Source organism: Trichosurus vulpecula, chromosome 7 (genome assembly GCF_011100635.1).
Source record: "Trichosurus vulpecula isolate mTriVul1 chromosome 7, mTriVul1.pri, whole genome shotgun sequence".
Classification (NCBI taxonomy): domain Eukaryota; kingdom Metazoa; phylum Chordata; class Mammalia; order Diprotodontia; family Phalangeridae; genus Trichosurus; species Trichosurus vulpecula.
Genome location: NC_050579.1, coordinates 273,982,719 through 273,999,749, shown reverse-complemented (window position 1 = coordinate 273,999,749; position 17,031 = coordinate 273,982,719). Strand labels below are relative to the sequence as shown.

General features: G+C 38.1%; 1 protein-coding gene and 1 pseudogene across 1 annotated transcript in view; one reads left to right on the top strand and one right to left on the bottom strand.

Moving 5' to 3' along the window:
* Window positions 1-17,031, top strand: part of SLC26A8 (solute carrier family 26 member 8) — a 167,746-nt gene that overhangs the window by 111,352 nt on the left and 39,363 nt on the right. The gene's annotated exons all lie outside the window — the stretch shown is intronic.
* Window positions 2,962-3,491, bottom strand: LOC118857332 (annotated as a pseudogene).

Below are 17,031 nucleotides of genomic sequence, written 5' to 3'. Positions count from 1 at the left end.
GGATCTTTTTCAAGAGGCAATTGGTGGATTCTTCCAATTTCTATTTTACCCTCTGGCTCTAGAATATCAGGGCAGTTCTCCTTGATAATTTCTTGAAAGATGATGTCTAGGCTCTTTTCTCGATCATGGTTTTCAGGTAGTCCAATACTTTTAAAATTCTCTCTCCTGGATCTATTCACCAGGTCAGTGGTTTTTCCAATGAGATATTTCACATTGTCTTCCATTTTTTCATTCCTTTGGTTCTGTTTTATAATTTCTTGATTTCTCATAAAGTCACTAGCTTCCACTTACTCTATTCTAATTTTTAAGGTGGTATTTTCTTCAGTGGTCTTTTGGACCTCCTTTTCCATTCTGCCTTTTAAGGCATTCTTCTCCTCATTAGCTTTTTGGAGCTCTTTTGCCATTTGAGTTAGTCTATTTTTTTTCATCATAAGCCACTTTTTATTAAACATGTAAAAAATATTCCTTGTTTTACAAGCTCCAAAACCAGACTAATGTATGAAGGAACAGACAGTACACCTGGAATAACTTTTGACAACATTTATCAGAAAAAGCTCAGTACCTGCACAACTTGAATTACATTCAATGTCCGCAATAAACTAGGAGATCTGCTACAAAGTCAGCATTTTTAAAATGTCACAAGTTAAAGCGAAATAATCCTCAGTACATACGTGATATAGTTTCAAAATAAAGGCAGTGATTTCTTTTTTAAAGTAGAATATGGAAAGATCCTAAGGACCAAGCCATTACTTCTTTATTGGTTTTGTGCTCAATACAGTACCAAATTAATTTCTGTTAGTAACTTTCAACTTCTTATACACCCATGTTCTTATATACAGTTCAAGAACTATATAAAAATTTTTGAAAAAGTTAAGTCTGTAAGCTGTGTTTCAATTACTAAATAACTGCATTTTAAAACTTACAACCTGATCTAAAAATGGTTGGTTACTTATAGATCAGCTTTTCAACTTGCTACTCTTAAGTTATTGAAAAGCAAAAAATTAAACCATTAAGTGCCTTATACATACCAAGCTCATCATCTACTTTAATATTGCTAATTAAATGAACTACTCGTATAACCCACAATACTCAAGATATTTACTGCCTGTTAAGAGTTCAGTCTTAAAGCCTTTCTTAAAAAAAAAAATCAGGTGACAGAACTGATCACACAACAATGGGATATGTAATAATTTTAAATGAGCTCAATAACTTAGACCACTCAACTCCACCAAATTAAACCAATTTTTATGCACAGAAAGTTTTGTGATACTGCTCCTTCAAATGTTTAATTTATTGAAATCCTGCCCAGGCAATTTCAGTGTATAGATCTCAATATCTGGCCATGTGAAACCAACATTCATAAGTCTAGAGTCAAAGTCAGATGGGTGTGTACTATGATTAATCATTCACTTGAGAAGAAGAAGAAGAACCCAAGTGTGTTAATGGACCTATTTTTTTTGTATTCTTCCAAAATCAAATATTTTCCTATCCTTCTGTATCAGCCTGATATGTGATCAGAGGTAGATTCTAGCTTAATAAAAAGATATCTGCAAATTGTAACGTGAATTAGAAAAGATATACATTCAAATCATATACCCTCCTAGTTTTGTGCTCATTCTCTATATGATAGAGATTAGACAACTGGTAAATACCCCTTAACATTAAAAATGGGATATGAACCCTGGATTTTAGAGAGTGAAACTATAGTTTTCCCCCACATAATATTTTCCTGTGTGTATTCAAAAAATTTCTGAAAAAGGCTAAGTTTCACAATGGTGTGTGTCTTTCTTTTTGGTACTTTCTTTACCAACCTTCTCCAATCCATTAATATCACTATAAAATGGGTAGGCAACATATCATTTTCATTTTATAAATGAAGCAAAGTATGGAATGATAAGGTAACCCCTAATGAGACAAAGTCACAAGACAGAGCTAGAGACCACACTGGCAAATCAAGAAATGGGGCTTAAGCATCCCTATCTACTTGAATATCATTTCAGTGCTTCAAAATTGTTACTCTATGTCATAAATGTTCAAGTAAAGAAGGGTCAACGGTCATAGAGTACCACAGTAGCCCTATAATACCAGCTTACAGATCTAGTCCAATTTAAAGCACATTAAGACATTGATGTCGTAAGGATATAAACTTTAAAAATGGTAGGAAAAGAAAAACTACGTGGTCTCCATTCTATAAAGACAATTTTCTCTTTTGCTCATTTTCCTATGTCAAAGATGCCACTAATACTATGTCATTATTTCCTGTGCCAAAATTTTCCCATGAAAAATTTCCTACACACTTATGTAGACTATATACAATGCACCTCCTGCCAATGGCATGTATTGTTAGGTAGTTGGCATGGTAACATCTTTAGAGTTCTGTCTTAACAAAATCAACAGAAGAGTCCCCCTCAATGTAATCATGGGGCAGAGAATCAAAAGTCATCTTTGTATGGCTCAAAAAAGAGCAAAGCATTCCAATAAACAAACATTTAAAATTTTGTACGTGTTCAGTAACAGAACCTTAACTATTCTTTCAACCCCAAGGGCACCGTACAAAGTAAGTGCTTTTAATATGTGTCAAATGAATGAAATCAAACCATTCATCATTAGCTGTATCAAGGCAAAAATCCAGTTGATTTTTAAAAGTACAAGAAAAGCAAAGTTTTTTAAAAAAAGTTAAATATCATATAAAATTAAAACAGATTTACATTTTGACAACCAATGAAAAACATGGCATCCTAAATGGTTAGAATGAAAACATGGCAATTCGGTAAGTGCAAAGCACATTAGAATTCTGAACAGTGGCATAAGGCACTACATCAAAATGACCCTACCAATGAAGCTCTCTTAAATCCAAAGAATATGGAATAGGGGAAAGAAAAAAATATGTACACACTCATACATATATACATATAAAAATAAACATATATACATTGACAAGATGAGTGCCAATTAGTTTTTTTATGTCTTTTTAGCTGGTTTAGCTGTTAACTGCTTCTCTCTTTCAAATTCTTTTTCTCGTTGCTGTTCCCGTTCCAACTCTTCTTTCTGTCTCTTTTGTTGGAGCTTAAGTGCTCTTTTTTTCAACTTTGATGTCTTTTCATGAAGCATCAGCATCTCTTTTCTTATATTCACTAACTTGTTGTGATAGTATTTAGCTTCTGTAAACAAAGCATTAATATCCAAAATAGAATGACATTCTTTGAATTTTGAAATCTCTTGCTCTAATGTATCTAGTAATACCACTTGGTTCTGTGTGAGTTCCTGCAGGGCTTGCTTTGATCGCTCCAAGTCTGGCAAATAATGAGAAAGTAATCCTTGTGCCAGCTGCTCCAGAGCTTTATTTTCAACAGTCAAGTCTTCCATTAGCCCTTCATCTGGAGAAGCATCACCTGAACTGCAGGCGGCCCCAAGCCCCGGCCGAGGGCCGGCGGCTCCAGCGGGGCCAGGTCCTGCGGGGGCAGCGGCTGCTGCTGCTCCGGGAGACTCATGACTCTCGCATAGCGGGGAGGAGGAGGCGCAGGACCCGGGCACCGTAGGGGAAAGGAGAGAGTGGATGGTCAGGCCAAGACCCACGGGTGACAGCTGGAGGGACCACGGTGCCCCTCGAGTTAGTCTATTTTTTAAGGTGTTATTTTCTTCAGTATTGTTTTGGGTCTCCTTTAGCAAGTCGTTGACTTGTTTTTCATGATTTTCTTGCATCACTCTCATTTCTCTTCCCAATTTTTCCTCTACTTCTCTTACTTGATTTTCAAAGTCCTTTTTGTGCTCTTCCATGGCCTGAGACCAATTCATGTTTTTCTTGGAGGCTTTTGATGTAGGCTCTTTGACTTTGTTGATTTCTTCTGGCTGTATGTTTTGATCTTCTTTGTCACCAAAAAAAGATTCTATAGTCTGAGTCTGAGTCCTTTTGTGCTGCCTGGTCATGTTCCCAGCCAACTACTTGACCCTTGAGCTTTTTGTCAGTGTATGACTTCCCTTAGCACGTAGTTTGTCCCAAGCTTGAGGGGATGCGCTATTGTTTTCAGAGCTATTTCTATACAGCAAGCTCTGCCACAGCAGTGCTCCTCCTCCCCCAAGAACCACCAACAAGGACTGTGACCCAGATCCAAGCAGGGAAAAGCAAGAGAACCCTGCCTCTGTGCCAGCAAAGTGCTCCCTGCACTCCTGCTCTGATCCACCATTTGATTTTTCCCACCCTGTGGGCCAAGGATCCTGAAAGCAGCTGATGCTGGAGCTCTGGAAGCAGCCACAGGAGCTTCCTGCTCCTGCTGTGGCCACCTCCACTGCCCCCAGGGCTGGGGCCAGACTGCACATTTCTCTCACCCTGATCCCACAGTTTTTCCACTGACCTGTTCAGTTGTCTTAGGTGGTTGTGTGTTGAGAAGTCTGGTAATTGCCACAACTCAGTGATTCAGGGTCCTAAGGCCTGCAGCGCCTGACTCCCAGTCTGGTCTGTCCTGGTGTGGCCCACACTGGGCTGCACTCCTCTCCCAGCACCATGCGATATACCCTTCCCAGTGACCATCCAGGCTGTCTTGGGCTGGAGCCTTGTTTCTCTCTGTTATTTCATGGATTCTGTAGCTCTAGAATTTGTTCAAAGCCATTTTTTTTTTGCAGTTGTTTGGAGGGATTTGGGGGAGAGCTTAAGCAAGTCCCTGTTTTCCAGTAGCCATCTTGGCTCTGTCCCCAGTGGCCTTATTATCAGGGCTAGCCTCTCTACTTGCTCAAGTGATCCCATTCCATCCTGTCTCCTCTAACAGATTGCTCAATCTGTCATCCCTACTCTTTCACTCACTTTCAATCTCCCCCTGTCCTCTGGTTCATTTTCTACCAGCTACAAATGTGCTCATGTCTCCCCTAACCTGAAAAAAAACCCCACTTGATCTTTACTGCTATCTTCCTATATCTCTTCTGCTCTATATTCCTTAAAGAGGCTGTCTATAATAGTTGCTTCTGTTTTCTCTCCTCTTATTCTCTTCTTAAACTCTTATAATCTGGCTTCCAACTTTATCATTCCACCAAAACTGTCCCCTTTGAAGTTACTAATGATCTTTTAGTTGCTAAATCAAGTGGCCTTTTCTCAATCCTCATGCTTCTTGGCCTCTTTGACTCTATTGGTCCCTCTTTCCTTCCTACTACTCTTCGGGTGACCACTCTCTCCTGGTTCTCCTCCTACCCATCTGACCACTCCCTCTCTTGTCTCCTTTGCTAGATCCTCTTCTAAATCACACCCTCTAACTATAGGTTTCCCTCAAGGTTTTGTCCTGGGCCCTCTTCTCTTTTCTGTTTATACTACTTCGCCTGGTGATCACATCAGCAACCATGAATTTAATTACTGTCTCTGTGGTAGAGATTCTCAAATCTACCTATCCTGCCCTAAACTCTCTGCTGACCTCCAATCCCTCATCTCCACCTGCCTTTCAGATAGCTCAAACTGGATATTCGGTAGACATCTTAAACTCAATGTGTTCAGAATGGAACTTATCATCTTTGCCCCCAAACCCTCCCTCCACCCCACCTTTCCTATTACTGTAGAGGGCAATACTATTGGGGTTGGGACGAAGTCCAGGAACCCCAAGACTGGAGCTCCTAGACAGGGTCGTTGAGGGGGTACTCCTCAAGGACCAAAGTACTGGAGAGGGTCGGGGCCATCTGGAATGGATTCATGATCTCAAGCATTCTTTAAGTCAAGGTGGCAAAGGTTTATTATGCTTTACAGTGGGCAAGAGTTCTTAGAGAAACTGGAACCTTACAGGGATGCAGGTAAAGTTTATATAGGTTAAAGTTCAGTAAAACATGTGCCAAATATGTTAATTAGGTGATTCAGAACAGGATTAGGGAGTGGTTAAGGGGAGGGTCAGCTCTTAAAGGAACATGCACTTTTTGTATCTACTGCACAGGTATCTTACCCAGAATTCACTGGGAAATAGCCCAAGGTGGGGCTACATGGAGGTGTGATTTCAGGCCTGAAACATCATTAAGTCAACTAACAGTCAGGGCTGACTGGGAAATACCCAGGCTGCTTCCATCAACGTCTTGTTACACAAGATAAATGTAAGGGAGTATACATATGTTTAGGTCTAGTACTCATATGATAAGTCAGTGAATAATAAATATCTCTATGACCCAATACACAGTGAGTTCAGCACATACACAGCTGGTTCAAACTAATAAGTCCTGTAGGTACAACTGGCAACTGTATCAGGAAGAGAGAGAAACATTTTGCTAGGGCCTGCTGTCCTATTTTGCTAGAGAGAAACTGCTAGGGACAGTGTTTTGAGGCTAGGAAAAGATGTGATTTTGGAACTGAAGTCCAAGCACGGGCACCCAGGTACCCCACAATCCTCTCTTCCTGTTGTGGGTGCTGGGCTGCTGGGAATTCCAAAATTCGATGGCAAAAGGTGAAGGACTTGCCTCAAAAAAAATCTACTCAAGCCTTCTTTCAGTCAGAGACAAGGTTTATTGTTTTGCCAATAGAAGCAGGCAGGCTTTTAAGAACCAGCGTGTTTGTGACACTTGTATTGACAAGCAGCCACACTCTTAAGGAACCTGAGCAATTTAATGGGAGCAAGATGGACTCTTATATACAGAAAGATTGTGGGAAGATCAGGATGTGATCAAGGAGTGGCAATAGCTTGGGGTGACTGGGAGGTAACAGAGAAGGGGGTCTAGATGGAATTAAGGAGTGACAAAATAGCTTAGGATGGTCCCAGGTGTTGACCATGGGGGCCCACTGGGTTAGAGGTAACAGAGAATTGAAGGTCAGAGCCACAATAAAAGGACAGTTTAAAGGATTATTGACTGGGATGGGCTAGGTGCCTCAGGTGATGCCAGGGACTTGGGTTCAGGGACTTTGGGATCCAGATCCCAAAGATACGGTCTTTTCCTTTTAGGGGTTTAGATCCCAACCCCATCACTCCCAGTCCCTCAGGCTCACAGCCTGGGAGTCATCCTGGAGTCTCACTATCTCTCCTCTTCCCTCCCCCATTTCTAAGCTGTTGCCACGGCCTGCTGATTTCCCCTTTGTAACATCTTTCCAATGTGCCCCCTTCTCTCCTCTGATGCCATCACCACTCTGGTACAGCTCTCATTACCTTGTGCCTTGATTGTTGCAATAGCTTGCTGGAGGGTCTACCTACCTCAAGTCTCTCCCCTCTCTAATCCATCCTCCATTCAGCCTGCCTAAAGTGCAGGTTCAATCATATCACTTCCCTACTCCAACGCTAGTGGCTCCTTGTTGCCTCCAGGATCAAATACAAAATGCTGTTGGTATTCAAAGCCCTTCATAACCTAGCACCTCCTACCTTTCTAACCTTCTTACACCTTACACATACTCTTCAATCCAGTGACACTGACCTTCTGGCTTTACCAAAAACAAGACACTCCATCTCTTCTCTCAGTTCTCTCACTGTCCTCCATGCCTGGGATGCTCTCCTTCCTATATTGTGACTTCTGACCTCCCTAGTTTTCTTTAAGTCCCAACTACAATTCTACCTTCTACTGGAAGCCTTCCCCAGCCCCTCTTAATTCTCGTGCCTTCCCTCTGTCGATCGTTTCTTATTTGTCCTGAATATAGCTTGCTTTGTGTACGTTTATGTGTATGTTACCTCTCCTGTTAGATTATGAGCTCCTTGAGGGAAGGGATTATCTCTTGCCTCTTTTCGCATCTGCAGCATTTAGCACAGTGCCTGGCACATAGTAGGCACTTAATTAATATTAATCAACGGATTATGATCCCCCAACTGCTAGTGTTCTTTCCAAAGCTATCTTTAACTTTAAAAAAACTTTAATGTTTTTAAAATGACTCCGTATGTATTTGTACTCATTTACTTTGTTTTTACACTGTATGTATTTATAGATCTACTTGTTGTCTCCCTCCTTAGAATATAAGCTTCTTGTAAGGAAGGATTATTTCATTCTTCTTCCTATCTGTCACCTAGCCTGGAGCCTGGCACATAGCAGGTACTTAATAAACACTTGATTATTGATAGAGTCTATCTTTATCTACCTTTATCTACCTATGAGACTAAAATTGGCTCAAAACCTTTGTTGAGAAAGAGCCTCTTGCCTCTATTTCCTTTTTATTAAAAATATGTATTGGTATCTTTTGTTGTTATATCATCTTCATTTCCAAATATATCTTTCTACCCTGCTCTACCCAGAGAACCATCTCCTGTAACAAAGAATGAGAAAAAAAAGAAAGGGAAAAGAATTTCAGCAAAATTAACATATGTGCTATTCCCCGCAGCCAAAGCCCTCCACCTTTGTAAGAAGGGAGATAGGTGCGTTTTCTTGTCTCTTCTTTAGGACCAGGCTTGATCATTACAATTGCTCAGAATCCAGTGTAGCATTTGGGTTGGGTTTTGTTCTTCTTGTTCTTTCTATTTACACTGTTGTATTTGCTGTGTATATTGTTTTCCAGGGTCTACCAACGGCATTGCATGAATTTGTAAGTCTTATCATGCTTCTCTACATTCTTCCTTTTCATCATTTCTTATGGCCCAATAATATTTCCTTATATTCTACATATACTACATTTTGTTTAGCAATTCTATAGCCTCTGACATAGGGTAATTGATTTACTTACTTTTCTTGAGTCAGTCGTTAACAAGCATTTATTAAGAGTTTACTATGTATTTGACACTGCGCAAAGCTCTGGGAATTAAAACATAAGCAGAAAGATAGTCCCTGCCCTCTAGGAGCTTACACTCTAATGAGGGAGCTGAAAAACAAGAGGGAAAGGAGTAAAGGTACCCTTGCATAGCAGGGAAAGTCCTGTGTAAGTGAGCCAGGAGTGCAGCCTAGAAAGTGTTAGAAATATGCTTGACACTGAAATTCAGGTAGCCAGGACAATTTATTATTATTGAGGAATCTAAGGGAGTTGGGCTTACGTTCCTGGCCAGGAGCAGACTCCGCCCTTCTTTAGGAAGAGGGAGTACTGCTTACAAAAATGACATCAGCTTTATAGTGTTAGACCAAGGCAGATTGATGCACCATCAACTCAGTACCTCCCCTTGAAGAGCCGATTAGTGCACTCTACTCTTTCTGACACACCTCTTCGTATGTTCTCTCCTTGATATGTATAAGCATGTCCCCCTCCCCTCCTCATATATCCCATGTTCAAAAATGGCAGAAAATTCCTCCCTGTGGGTGTGTAAGGTAATATTCAGTTAGCCAATTAAGCATGCATGCCTGGTAGCCATTTGACCCAGTTCTCTCTTCAAACCTGACTGTTATCTGGCCAGTTTAGGCCAGTTTTCCTAACATCCTGACCACAAACTTTATTTGGGTTGGCTGGGGACCCTTACCCTGGTTAATTTTTACTCCTTGTTTGTTCAAGCTGGCACTTCATTAATTATTCTGTGGAACTTAATTAATTATTCTGTGGAAACCTAACTTTCCCTAACTTTTACCAATCTCTCACAAAAGGAATGAAAACGTGGCTGGTCTAAGCCTCCTTCTTAAAATGGAGGTTCTAGGAGGAACCAGCCAATCAGAGAGAAAGATTCCAACACCGAGGTTACTTCCAGTGTGAGTAATGCCAGATAAAGTATGTTTCCAGGGTAAAGAGGTTTCTGTGGCATAGTGAAAAACAGGCACTATAGATCCCAAGAAATGAACAGAACAAAGAGAATGGTGTTGAAAAGAAAATTGTTTGGGCTTTTCACTCTGATTAACAAGGCAAAACTCAGGACAAAGAAAATTAAAAGGAGTTTATTATAAGTACATCAAGGTAGCAATACATTGATAGCTGATCACTGGAGATCAGCAATGACATCAAGGTGGGGCCTGAGACAATTCAAATAGGTCAATGTCAGCAAAAGGGGTTGGACCCTTGTATCTCAGTTCCTTCCCAAGTTAGCAAGAACATGACAGTTTGCAGGTAGAGATACAAAGGTCACAGGTAGTGGGATATTTTCCCCCATCACCTATTGACAAGCAGGGCTAGGAACAATGGGTCACCAAGGGAATATAACTTTCAGTAATTCCCCCATTTGGTGCTAACCATATATATGGAAACAAACAAACCAATGTGTACATACACTGTGTGTGCACGTATGTGTATATGGTTTGGCAGTATATTCAGTCTTACATCACACCTTTATCTCCAACTGCATCATCCTGATCTCTGTTGTTTGTGCCAAATCATTTCGAGCAAACATTAATGGAGATAAACTATGGAACTCATAGCAAGTGTACTGTGGGTCACAAATCATAATCCCACGTTAGATAAACTTAGATACATAGAGTCAGAATCTCATGCATCCCCCAAGGAAACAACCCTTGTTGAATAGGTCCTATATGTAAACTAAGGCATGTTACAAGTCAAGCCATATAGAGGGCATGCCATCACTAGTTTTGGAGGGGAGATGTACATGTCAGCAGGGTCATCAAGAAAACTCAGTAAACATACATACTATGAAACAAAAGATCAAAGCAATATAATAATGATCACATGAATATCAAAAACCATGAATCCTTCTCATAACCATGTAACCTACTCCCAGTGTTCTGTTAATCAGCAGTCATCTGGTCCCTGAAAATAATAGGCCTTGTCAGGCAGCTCTGGAGTGCTCTCTTTCCAGTGGATTTGCTTCTTTTACTCCAAGTGACCTGCAGAATCTTAGGTGATTCTGTGAAAATCTTTTGCAAGGACAGATTTTAATACAATTTAGTAAACCTTCCTAAATTTCCTTTTGCCAATAACTAGGTTGGTCATGTGGTGAAAATTAGCTCAATCCTGTTGACAACAGAGCTATAGATAAAACATTAATTAGGAACCCATAGTTCACATAAAACTTCAGAAAATTTCAGTTACATACCACTCACTGTCTCTATCTTCATTATCAATGCAATTTTTATGTGTAAAATCCTAAACCCAATTCTTAGAGCTTACTATTATAACATGTGCAGGGCCACGTATGCTTAAGGCTTGAATATAGAATCGTTTACAATTGAGAGATCTTGTTGCTTTCTCCAAACTTTCTACTCTTGCTAATTTCCCCCTTAGAAGTAGGAGATCCTGTAAGACTCTAACCCCGTACATGAACACGTAGCACCAGCACTCATGATAAGTGGAGAGTTTTCATTCCCAGCTTTAACATTACACAAATGGATTTGCTTTAACATGCTTAATAACAGACAACAGAAGACTTGACTAGAGTGAAGCATGTTCAGTCGTTAACCAAGTTGACATGGACATAAACATAAGCTACTGCTCTCAGAAGCCTTTGAAGCCATGGGAAATCTTTAAGGTAACTCTTCAGTAGTCAGAACATGCTCTACACATGGGTTAGAATGCTTGATTAAATAACAAACCTAAGATAGCTCACAAATGATTCTTCCCTGAGATAACTGATTGTACCGAACTTCTGTTCCTTAAAACCAGAAGAGGTTTTTGGCCTTAACGTCACAGATTAACACGTGTACATCTTTGTTTCACAACTTGTCTAATTATACGAATTATATCATTCTGAAAGAATGAGATACTTCCACATGACTCGTTCAGGCATTGATTTAATCCTTGTAAGCGAGGACTGACTACAGATGCAGATCCAAACAGCAAGGTCTTTCCCACTTGGAGCATTTCCAAATTACCTTGCACAGACAACGAATGTTCATCTCATCACCACTGGCAGTGTGTACTGATCGCAGCCAAAATCCCATATGAAGTCGTCAAGTGTGAAGCAATTCTATTCAATTAAAGAAATAATAATGCTAGTCAACCTTTCCACAGTGTTTGTCGTCTCCCAGGAGCTGTTTTAAGCGCTTTGTAATCATGTGATCTTCACAACAACCCTGGGAGGTGGGCGATCTTACCTTCCCCTTATAGATTAGCAAACTGAAGTAAACAAATTGTGAGGAAACTTGCTTAATGCCAGAGAGCAAATGTGGTTTATATTAGGTTATGATTTACCACAATTATCTTGATAGGAAAATTAGACTACATTTTGGTTTCTTTCAGGACAGATTTTGATCAAATCAAATCAAATCTGGATTTATAATCGCTAATGGCAATATTTAAATCTTGCTTTATTCAATGGTCATTTACTGCTAACACTTCAAAAAAAGTGCCCATTTTTATCGATAAACTCATTTTTAAAGACATGTGGTGGCAATTTCCAGGTCCCTATAACCTGTTTCTCTATCTCCTCGAAGAGTTGGATCAATTCTTAGTCCCCAGCCTTTTTTTAACCTATCTTTGAGGTTTTCCAGATAAGGAGCTGCCCCAAGCATTCAGCTTCCCATTCCCATCCTCTAGCTTCAGAGCCTGGGAATTCCAAGCCGTGTATCACAAAGAATAACCACATAAAGTTTCCCATATCCTTATCTGAATGAGTTCAAAAATCTTTCTTACTTCTCTCTTTCTAAATCTCCAAAACCTGTTACTCAGACTACACAACTTTCCTTAACCCTCTACTCATTTCTTCTTCTCTCTAACTGCCTTAAATATCTCCTGCTTCCTTTTAAACTTATCTTTAAAAGAAAATCCTCCAACTGTCTTGTTTCTTTTGCGTCCTGATTGGATACTTGCCTTACCAATCACATCCCAGACTACCTTACTCCACTAATTTCTTTTTTTTAGTAGCTCTTTTTTATATAATATTTCCCCTCAATTATAGCTAAAAACAATTTTTAACATTCATTGCTTTCTAAGTTTTGAGTTCCAAATTCTACCCTTCTCTCCCTCCCTCTTCCCTTCCCTAAGATGGCAAGCAATCTGATACAGGTTATACATGTGCAATTGTGTGAAACATTTGCCTATCAGCCACGTTGTGGAAAAAAAATTCAAACAAAATGAGAGCAAAAAGAAAGTGAAAAAGAGTTTACTTAAGTCTGTATTCAGATGCCATCAATTCTTTCTCTGGAGACAGCATTTTTTAGCATGAGTCCTTTAGGATTGTATTGCTAAGAATAGCTAAGTCATTCACAGTTATCATTTTATAATATTGCTGTTACTGTGTACACTGTTCTCCTGGTTCTGCTCACCTCACTCTGTATCAGTTCATGTAAGTCTTTTCAGGTTTTTCTGAAATCATCCTGCTCATCATTTCTTATAACACAATAATATTCTATTATAATTATACACTACAACCTATTGGGCCATTCCCCATTTGGTGCTATAAATATTTTTGTACTTGTGGATCCTTTACTTTTTTTATCTCTTTCAGATACAAACCCAGTAGTGGTGTTGCTAGATCAAAGGCTATGCACAGTTTGATTGCCCTTTGGGCATAGTTCTAGAATAGTTGGATCAGTTCACAACCCTATCAACAATGCATTAGCATCCCAATTTTCCCACATCCCCTCCAACATGTATCATTTTCTTTTTTCTATTATGTTAGACAATCTGATAGGTGTGAGGTGGTATCTCAGAGCTGTTTTAATTTGCGTTTCTCTAATCAGTAATGATTTAGAGCATTTTTTCATATGACTATAGATAGCTTTGATTTCTTCATCTGAAAACTGTCTTTGACCATTTGTAAGTTGGGGAATAACTTGTATTCTTATAAATTTGACTCAGTTCTCTATATATTTCATAAATGAGACCTTTAAGAAATACCTGAGGTAAAAAAATTTCCCTAGTTCTCTGATTTTCTTCTAATTTTGGTTGCATTGGTTTTGTTTGTGTAAAAACTTTTTAATTTTCTATAATCAAAATTATCCATTTTGCATTTCATAATGCTCTCTGTATCTTGTTTGGTCCTAAGTTCTTCCCTTTTCTATAGATCTGACAGATAAACTATTCTAGGCTCTCCTAATTTGCTTATGATATCACCCTTTATGTTTAAATCATGCACCCATTTTGATCTTACCTTGGTATTCAGTGTGAAATATTGGTCTATACCTAGTATCTGCCATACTGTTTTCCAGTTTTCCCAGAAGTTTTTTCAGATGATGAGGTTTTGTCCCAAAAGCTTGGGTCTTTGGGTTTATCAAACACCAAATTACTATGGTCATTTGCTACTGTGTCTTGTATACCTAATCTGTTTCACTGATCTACCTCTCTGCTTCTTAGCCAATACCAGACTATTAATATGAATATTACTTTATAACATAGGTTGAGATCTGATACAGCGAGGCCACCTTCCTTCACCTTCTATTTTCATTGATTCCCTTGATATTCTTGACATTTTGTTCTTACAGATGAATTTTGTTATTATTTGTTCTAGCTCTATAAAGTTACTTTTTGGTAGTTTGATTGGTATGACACTAAATAAATAGATTAATTTAGATGGAATCATCATTTTTATTATATTGCTTTAGCCTACCCATGAGCAAATTATATTCTTCCATTTGTTTAGATCTGACTTTATTTGTGTGAGAAGTGTTAGGTTGGTTTTTTTTAATTGTGCTCATACAGCTCCTGAGTTTGTCTTGGCAGGTACACTGCCTTGTCTTGTTTTACAGTTATTTTAGATGGAATCTCTCTATCTCTTGCTGATGGACTTTGTTGGTAATACATAGAAATGCTGATGATTTGTAAGGGTTTGTTTTCTATCCTGCAACTTTGCTAAAGTTGTTAATTATTTCAACTAGTTTTTTAATTAACTCTCTGGGATTCTCTAAGTATACCATCATGTCATCTGTGAATAGTGATAGTTTTGTTTCCTCATTGCCTATTCTTCGGTTAATTTTCTCATCACTATAGCTAGCATTTCCAGTACAATATTGATTAAGAGTAGTGATAGTGGGCATCTTAGCTTCACCCTTGATTTTATTGGAAAGGCTTCTAACTTATCCCTGTTACAGATAATGCTTGCTGATGATTTTAGAGAGATACTACTTATTTTAAGAAAAACTCCATTTATTCCTGTACTCTCTAGTGTTTTCAATAGCGATGAGTGTATTATTTTGTCAGACTCTTTTTGCATCTATTGAGAAAATCATCTGATTTCTGTTGGTTTTATTATTGATATGGTCAGTTATTCTGACACTGAACCAACTCTATATCCCTGGTATAAATTGCACCTGGTCATAGTGTATGATCTTCATGATATGTTGCTGTAATGTATTTAAAATTTTTTGCATCAGTTTTCATTAAGGAATTGGTCTATAGTTTTCTTTCTCTTGTTTTCAGTCTTCCTGGTTTAGGTATCAGCACCATATTTGTGTTATAAAAGGAATTTGGCAGAACTCTTTCTCTGCCTTTTTTTTCCAAATGGAACATGTAGTATTGAGATTAATTGTTTTTTAAACATTTGGTAGAATTCATTTGTAAATCCATCTGGCCCTGGGGATTAAATATTCTATTTTCTCTTCTGTTAATTTGAGCAATTTATATTTTTGTAAATATTCATCCATTTCACTTAGAGTGTCAGATTTATTAGTGTATAATTGGGCAAAATAGGTCCTAATTGTTTGAATTTCCTCTTCATTGGTGAGGAATTTACCCCTTTCATTTTTGATACTGGTAATTTGGTTTTCTTCTTTCCTTTTTTAAAATCAATTTAACCAATGGTTTATCTATTTTATTAGTTTTTTTTATAAAACCTACTCTAGTTTTATTTATTAGTTCAATGGTTTTCTTACTTTCAATTTTATTAATCTTTCCTTTGATTTTCAGAATTTCCAATTTGGTGTTTAACTGGGGTTTTCTTATTTTGATCTTTTTCCATTTTTTTACTTGCATGCCCAATTTATTGAACTGCTCTTTCTCTATTTTATTGATGTAAGTATTTAGAGACATAAATTTTCCTCTAAGTACTGCTTTGGCTTCATTCCATAAATTTTGGTATCTCATTGTTGTCTCATTGTTGTCATTATCTTTAATGAAATTATTATTTCTATAATTTGTTCTTTGACCCACTTATTCTTTGGGATTTGATTTAGTTTTCAATGAATTTTCAATCTATTTTATACCACCCTTTATTGAATGTAATTTTTATTGCATAACAACTGGAAAAAGATGAATTTAACTTTTCTGCCTTTTTGCATTTGATCGTAAGGTTTTTATGCCCTAATACATGGTCAGTCTTTGTGTAGGTGCCATGTACCACTGAGAAAAATGTATATTCCTTTCCAGAGGTCATTATATCTAAGTTTTCTAGAATTCTGTTCACCTCCTTTCTTTCTTATTTATTTTTTTGTTAGATTTATCTACTTCTGAGGGGGGGGAAATTGAGATCCCCTTCTTGTATATTTCTTCCTGTAACTTGTTTAACTTCTCCTTTAACAATTTGGATGCTATATCAATTGATGCATGTATTTTTAGTATTGATATTACTTCATTGTCTATGGTATCTTTTAGCAAGATATGATTTTCTTCCTTATTTCTTTTAATTAGATCTATTTTTGCTTTTGCTTTATCTGACATCATGATTGCTACTCTTGCCTTTTTTTTTTTTTTACTTAAGGTAAAGCATAATAGTTTGTGCTCCAGCTCCTTATCTTTATTCTGTGCGTGTCTCTGTGCTTCGCATGTGTTTCCTGTAAACAACGTATTATAGGATTCTGGTTTTTAATCCATTCTGCTGTCCACTTCCATTCTATAAGAGTGTTCATCCCATCCACATTTACAGTTATGATAAATAGCTCTTTATTTCCCTCTACCCTACTTTTCCTTGTTTATCCTTCTCTGTTTCTCTCTTACCTTTCTCCCTGTCCATCCTCACAAGTGTTTTACTTCTGATCACCACCTTCCCCAATTCATCCTCCATTCTATCAGTCCCTACCCCACCCTTTTCTCATACTCATTTCTTTTTACTTCACTATAGGGTAAGATCGATTTCTATATCCAACTGAGTGTGTATATTTTTCCCTTTTTCAACCAATTCTAATGAGAATAAGATTCAAGTGTTGCCCACCCCACCCCTTCTTTTCCTCTCCACTGAAATATCTGTTTCATGCCTCTTTTAGGTGAGATAAATTACCCCATTCAGTCTCTCTTCCCTCTCACTTTCTCACCCCTTAATTTTGGTGGGGGATTTTTTGGGATTTCATTCTATCATAGTCGACTCATAACACCTTCCAATTGCCCTAATAGTGATAAAGTTCTTAAGAGTTACAAATATCATTTTGCCATGT